Here is a 7,593-nt window from a genome sequence, read left to right on the forward strand (position 1 = left end):
TGCTAGGCTAAGCTAATGCTGGAACCGTCAGACAGCGTTACAGCACGCATGGAGATGAGAAGGGTATGTATGGACTTGTCTAACTCTGGGGGTTACGGTGAATAAGCTTAATTCCCAATAAGTCGGCGTGTTCCTTTAAGGACCCTGTGGGGTCCCTGGACCCCACTTTGAGAACCACTGCTGTAAACGGAGTAAACATGGATTATTTGGACTGACAGATAATTTATTGGAAAGTTTTCATTTTCATTCCCAGCTAACCATTCAGCGACTCTTTGTTTGCATCTTGATGGGAAATTGAGGTCAGGTGGGTCTGCTCAGCCTTTTTATACGTGTCACAGAGCCTGATAGTATGTTCATTGTTCATTTGTATCATGCATTTCACCAGAAAGAAAGCATCAGCACTGGTCATGTTTCTACAATCGTTTATTTGAGTCATTTGCCCCGAATGTAATAGAATAAGATATGAGTCCATGTGTGGCAGAGCAAGGTGTAAACCAGAAGCGGTCTAAGAAATCACAAATAAACTTAACCAGTAGCACTGAGAGTTTGCAATTCTACATCTTTAAGACCAATTTGCCCACCTCACGTTTCAAAGATTTCAAATTTGTCAGACTGAAAAATATTATGTAGGCATGACTTGGATAGAATAACCAGTTGTTTCAGTCTGCACTTGTTTTTTAGAGTCTTTGTATTTAAAACAAGTGCAGACTGAAATAACTTAAGCTCTTTTCAGTGTAAATCAGTTTCATTACTTCTGTAAAATCAAGTGCCATTGTCTCAATACTCGTTTCAAGCTTTTGGATATCATTGGCAATCCAGACATAAGAGAAACTGCACCACAAACCGGTGTAATTATCTCAAGTCTTGAAGGCCGAATATGAGCTTTTGTCCCAATTTTTATGTGGTAATGATTTGTTGATATTAAAACATAGCACATTTGAAACATTGACAGCAATATGTCAAAGTAAATATGAAAAATAGCCCAATTTTGTGATTGGAAAAATGGAAGGAAAAAGCTAAGAATGTGCCAAAAAGGCTCTCTGAACTTCTTGAAGGAACAGCAGAGCTTAGCTTTTAGAGTGTCTCACACTTTATAAAATACAAGATTTAGAGCAAGTAATGGAGAGAAAGTTGATGTAGCTTGGGCAGAGTGGTCTGAATGGACTTGTGTTAAAGGGGAAAGGAGTTTGTGTGAGTAAGAGAGAGACTGAGATTACATGGATTAAGTCAAAATACTCCCAAAAGTACAGGTCCATCATCATCTCTCGAAAGCCAAAATTCTTGAGAGTTTAAGTGAAAACTTTGGGTAAGAACCTTTTTCTGAGGCGGATTTGAAGGAATTCTGGCGTGGCACCTGAGTTTATTCCATTTTTCTTACATTTCTATACACATTCTGTGGGAATGTGATGGCTTGACACTTTTATCACAGACTCTTATGCAAACATGTGAGAGACTGGGGATGTTAAATAAATTGGATCAAAAAAAGCCTTCTGTTTTCCGTTGCATCTTCAAACCGCAAGGGCATGCCTTCATTGCCTCTGTGTAGATTCCATGCGTGTGTCACAAAAGGCTGCTTCTGAAGGGATGCTGTTGGTGATGTACTTCTTGGGTCTCTGCTTTGTTCCTTTTTTCCCCGGCGGAGAACGCCGTCTGTCTAGCGTCTGTCTTCCTCTCTGTCTTCAAGCTTGTGTTGGGTGGAGTGATGCCGAAGGCTTGTTTACAGTCGCCCCTTAGGGGGGAACGTGTTGTGAAATCAGAGGCAGCTGTGCTGTTAGAGGGGCTAAGGAGGGATCGCGCTTGAATGTGACTGCGCTATAGTTTAAAACCCTCAAATCCCAGGGGAGAAGTGCAGAGTCAGCGCCGCAGCCTTGTAAAGTCTGCAGGTCTTGCTCTTGCAATGCAAAGTCTTCTTGTAGGAACACGGCAGTGTAATACAACCCTGGTAAAAGCTTAAGTGGAGGCTCCTGAGGGGACAACAAAAAGGTTTACAGCGAAGTGAGTTACTGTATCCAGTGAAAACGGCCCACTGCAATCTGACTTCATTGTGCATTAATGACATTGTTGCTGTCGACCTCCATCGGCGTCAGTTAACATCAAAAGCTGTCCTTTCTGTCCAGCCATAAAACCTCTTTAGCCCTGGAAAGCAGCCACTGAGAGGAAGTCAGAGGACAGCAGGAAGGAGAAGGGGTCAAATGAAGTCTAGACACTCATTCATTCTTTCCTTAAGAACTGGATCTCCTGAGAAAGACATACGAGCTTACAGTAGGACATTGCTTTCATGACCAAATGACTTTAAAGCTGTCCTGCAGATGAATAACACTATTGCATTGAAGCATTTACATAAACGATAGAAAGCAAAAGATCAGAATGGTTTGATTCCTTTTTTAGTTTTTGCTGGAAAAGCTGTGAGCAGTTGTATTATTCCGCAAGGATTTCAAAGCCTTTGTGATAAGGTTAAGAGAAAGAGTGGTCTTGCATTATAGAAAAAAATACAATCTGATAAACAAAGTAAGCCGGTCACACTGTATGCCTTACGGACAGAGGACATGTAGAGGTTTAGCATTTACAATGTCTGAGTGAATGGGAAGAAAATGTATGTCACCATGACCGCAAAAGCTTTTATACATCCATAATTCAATTGCAGTTTTGTTCAATGGAACCATTTTAATGGGTAACCTTTTGCTCTTGATGAGCATATTTAACAGCTCTAAGTTTTAGTTTATCCATAGATGCAGTATGACACCCACTTTCAACACGGGGAAATATATATGACATGAACTCCTGTGCTGCGTGCAGAAGGACACGCTTCTGCTTTCTCTCTATTTAAGAAATTAATCAAACTGACAAATGGCATTTTCTAATGGCCGTTGTTAAAAACATTACTAAATATTAAATCCATTTAAATTAGCTGGGCTTCTGGTAATTGCTTTAGAAGTAGGATAAGTAAGGGTGTAGTCACAATATTTCTGCATTCTCTGCACACAAGAGAACACAGACAGATATTTGTGAACAGAATCATTACTTATGAAAGTAAAGCTGGCAGATGCATGTTTTGCATATGGACATTAAATAAAATCCTCCCAAATTTAGTACTGTAATATAAATAAGTACTGTATTTAAGTACAGGGTGAAGTACTTGTACTTTCCATTTTTCTGGAACAGAGAGGCTACGCTTCTATTTGAATCAGTCCTGAATCCGGTTGCTCCAACTAGTCTTTACTAAGCCTTGTCCTAACTGCTAAGTCGGTCTTAGTTAAGACCGGTCTTCTAGTGGCAGTTCTAGACCATTTCAAATGGAGGGGCCAGGCTGGGGCCACATGTGATTTAGGGGTACCAAATATATTAAGCAGTTTTACATACCTCCATCCATCCATCCATCCATCCATAGGTTTGGTTCTTCAAAAGACTAACAATACACATATAACAATAAACACAAGGATACTGATTTAGTGTTAACCTACATTTTATTTACCACTGCACATGAATAATATCCCCTCTTTGGGGGATAAAGGTGGATGGAAATATTTTCCACAGTAAGGGGGGGCCAAAGGAGGTTAATATCACAGGGGCACTGGCCACCCTCGCCCCCATAGAACCGCCACTGCGGTCTTCATAATGGACTTTGCATCGGTTGCACTAACCAAACTTAAGCCTTGTCTTATCTACGCCCAGTCTTAGCGAGGTGCGTTCATGTTAATGCCCATGTGACTGTGGCTATTGCCTAGCAGCACGTCTTACTAGGATACATTGTAATAACAATCTTCCGCTGTCTTCGTATGTGTAGCTAATTATTCACCATTTATGGCAATGCTATTATGGAGGATCAGAGAAAAAGAAAAGGACATTTCAGGAGAGGATTGTCTGTGTTTGACAGCAGCTTGCGGGTGGACCCAGTTTGTAATGCAGGCTTTCTGTTAAAGACCTAGGGCCCTATCTTGCACCCAGCGCAGCACAGCCCGAAGCCCGACCTAAGTGTCTTTGCTATTTTAAAACCATCCGGCACCCACGTCGTTTAAATAGCAAATGCACCTGCGCCCATCTGTGCACCCATGGGCGTGCTGGTCTCACAGGGAGGTGTGTTCAGGTGAATTCTTGGTGTATTGCTATCTTGCGGTAGCGGGAAGTGATCGTGTCATTGACCAACTAAAACCTGGTCTGAAGTCAAAAACGCAGCATTTCATTGTTATTTCAACAGCGCATTAGTAAAATATGCCTACTTACTTACTTACACACACATGCAAAAGATTACAAATAAAAATATTACGGTGCAAATCCGCTATCATAATAGCAATGTGCCAAGGTACAAACGCGACTGGCTTTTAAAGGGAATGGGAGATGATACTCTGATTGGTTTATTGCATGTTATGCCCAAAACACACCTATGAATTAATAAAGACACTAAGTACAACCCTTTTGAACCACGCGCCCGGCGCTAGGACCCTTTTTTACGCTGTCAAACTAGCAAAAGTGGATTTGGACACGCCCTAAACGCACAAGATCGTTAAAATAAGGCCCCTTAAGTCTCAAGATCAAGCTGAAATATACATTTTACAGGCAGTTCTCCAGACAAGTCGACTCAGTGTAAAATCTGTTGGGTGCTCCTTTAATTAAGTAATGTAAATACTTCTCCCACCACTGTAAATTACAAACCGTGTCAGAGCCTCGATGCTCCATTAAGCACGGGCCACTTGACCTGTGTGAACTCCTAACTACTGCTGGATAAACTCCCTTTATGCTGGCTAACTCTTTACCCCCTCCCCATCTGCCCGCACTCAAGCCTAACAAACAAGACCGTTTTTTAAAGGAAGAGGTGAACATATTTATTAGCAAGCCATTAATTATTCACTGGAACTTAATGCACATCCAAGGACATGCACTACGTCACTATTAGAGATTTGAAGCCCGAATAAATCTACAACGTACGTCGAGAGGCACCAGCCACCGCCTAGTCTGCTCCGCTTCTGTGTGTTGGATTTATTCCAACAACGTGGCAGCGCTGCAGTAGGGCCGAGCGCTACTTGCGGTGGCAACTTTCCACGTTCATCATTGTCACAGGCGAGATGTCTGCCAGATGCTCTGCCGTCACTTTGCAAAGTAGCATGTAAATATAATTAAATGATGACATAACCAAATTATATAAGACCCTCTAATGGACTGTATGGTCTGTAACCTCTTTCAGTTCTCCACATGAACATTGTTTTGTCAGACAGCTTTAGAAGAAGTGGACCACAACTGAACAGCGGAATTAATAGCGGGAGCAGGAATAAATGCAACATTATGAGGAGCTCTGACCCTCCTTGACTTGGTTTAAGGAAATATTAAAGGAAATAAAACCTGACTGCGTGAATGAGCTGATTTTCAATGCTGGGCTAGACAAAGTGAGTATGACAGTGGGGGGACAGGCGCACAGAGAGAGGCAGACTGAGAGTAACACGGAACAAATAAAACCATGAGTCACATTAGTGGGAGAAAGATAGGGTGCTGAGAGGGGAACACAAGTAAACAAGATTATGAAACAAACCCTCAGGCAAATGAATATCATTGAGAGGTATATCACTGCCAACAAAGATGAATCAACTCCCTCTGGGTTAAAAACTTGTCCCGCAACCAGAGGTGTCAAAAGTATTCACATTCATTACTCAAGTAGAAGTATAGATACTAGGGTTTGAAAAGACTTTTGTAGAAGTTAAAGTATCAAAACAAGCTTTTTACTTAAGTAAAAGTGTAAAAGTACTGGTTTCAAAACTACTTAAAGTGTAAAAGTAAAGTAAGGCAGAGATCTTCAACCAGAGGTCCTCAAAGTCATTGCAGGGGGGCCTCCAAATTATTGTAAATTTTTGAGTCTTTTTATTATCTTTGAGTCTTTTAAAATTAAAATGCCTTAACATAATTCCAACATATTATTAGCAAATATAAATTCCCACTGATGATAGGCTTACTGGCCTATAGGTAAGGGAGTCCCTAAGATATCAGTCCACAGATACAGTTAATCCTAGATTTACTGTGCCACATACAGTATGTAACATTCAAATATTATGAAATCATGCCAACAATTAATATTTTAATAGCTTATGAAAAAAGCGTATGTAAGAACGCTTTAGGTTGCCCTAACTGTTATTGTAGGCCCAGTTTAATAGGCAACTTAATTTCATACAATATGTAGTAGGGGGTCCCTGCTACATCTCACTTTAAGTTAAGGGGTCCTTGGTTTAAAAAATGTTGAAGACCCCTGATGTAAGGGCGAAACAATGCCATTAAGGACAACAGCTTAACCCCAAAACGTTAGGACAAAATCATATGACTATAATAATGTTATATTAAAATCATACCTGCAAACTCAGAAGGGCTGAAAAAGGTGACACATCTCTTCTGTGTTTTTCAGACAACGGCAGCTACAGTCTGGTGTTACAATCCTCTCCAGTGAAATAGCTTAGCTGTCAGAATTTTAACCGTGTTTACTCCCGCTGCTAGCTAACCGTAGGCTAACGTTAGCTGTTGCCAACTGTAGTGTTAACTAGCGTCCCGTGTGGCGATGTTTCAGTTCCCTCTAACGTCCGTTTTCGGAGCATCAGAGAGAAGTGCAGGCATCTAAGTGGCACCTAAATAAGGCACCGAAATCCGCGTTGCTATTCGGTCCGGTAGATAACGGTCGTTAAAGCACCGGTGTCGTATTAGCACCGGGTCTGTGCAGGTTTGATGGATCGCGTACAAACCAATAGGGTGTCGGAATGACTGTTTATACTTCTCATCCAACCACAATCACATTCACTCTCTCCGGATGGAGCGATTTGGATAGATTTTTTTGTGTGTTTTTTTGAACTGAAATATGAGTAACGAGGCTATTTTTAAAATGTAAGGAGTAGAAAGTACAGATAATTCCGTGAAAATGTAAGGAGTAGAAGTAAAAATTATGCTGTAAAATAATTACTCCAGTAAAGTATAGATACCCAAACTTTCTACTTAAGTAAGGTAACAAAGTATTTGTACTTCGTTACTTGACACCTCTGCCTGCAACCAAGAAATACAAGGAACAAAATCTCCTTACTTACTTTTTATGTCGGGGGGATGGCCATCATATCCTCTGCAGTTTAACTTTTTTTTTCTAAGGTAAAAACTCCTTTTATCTTATGAAATAGTCACTCAGCTGAAACCCAGCATGGTACAACACGATGCAGAATGCCTTCCAAGAGCTTTAATCATTGCTCCACCATTCTTAATGGAGTGATTATTAGCATGGGGATTAATCGGCTCATTTAAAGCCCCCTAGTGATTTACTTCTGTCAGCGACTTCCGAGTCCACAAAGGAGAGGAGACAGCAGGGGAGGGTTAAGGAGGGTATCGTTTCCCCATTCACTCCCCTCCTGATGTGTGCGTCCGCTATACAGGAGCTAAAAAGGAGCGCAGGACATTTTAACCGCTTTATCCCCCAACTGGATAGCTTCATTAGCTTGACTGGGGCGAGGTGATTTGAGGACAGGAAGGGAGGAAAAAGGATTGGAAGGGCAGGCGAGGAAATGAGGGCAATTAGTAAAACCCAGCTAGGGTGCGTCTTTACATGCAGTGAAGCTCACAAACGCTATGTGTACTGCAGTT

The 7,593-nt window shown here is 41.3% G+C and overlaps 1 long non-coding RNA gene across 1 annotated transcript; it reads right to left on the reverse strand.

The window, feature by feature from the left end:
* Positions 1-405: 405 nt before the first annotated feature.
* Positions 406-6,367, reverse strand: LOC114547280 (uncharacterized). Its single transcript, XR_003691132.1, has 2 exons — positions 6,330-6,367; positions 406-1,964 (listed from the first exon to the last, which is right to left on the reverse strand). It is a non-coding gene; the product is annotated as an uncharacterized LOC114547280 (long non-coding RNA).
* Between the last annotated feature and the right edge of the window lie 1,226 nt (positions 6,368-7,593).

Source organism: Perca flavescens, chromosome 20 (genome assembly GCF_004354835.1).
Source record: "Perca flavescens isolate YP-PL-M2 chromosome 20, PFLA_1.0, whole genome shotgun sequence".
NCBI classification, from domain to species: Eukaryota; Metazoa; Chordata; class Actinopteri; order Perciformes; family Percidae; genus Perca; species Perca flavescens.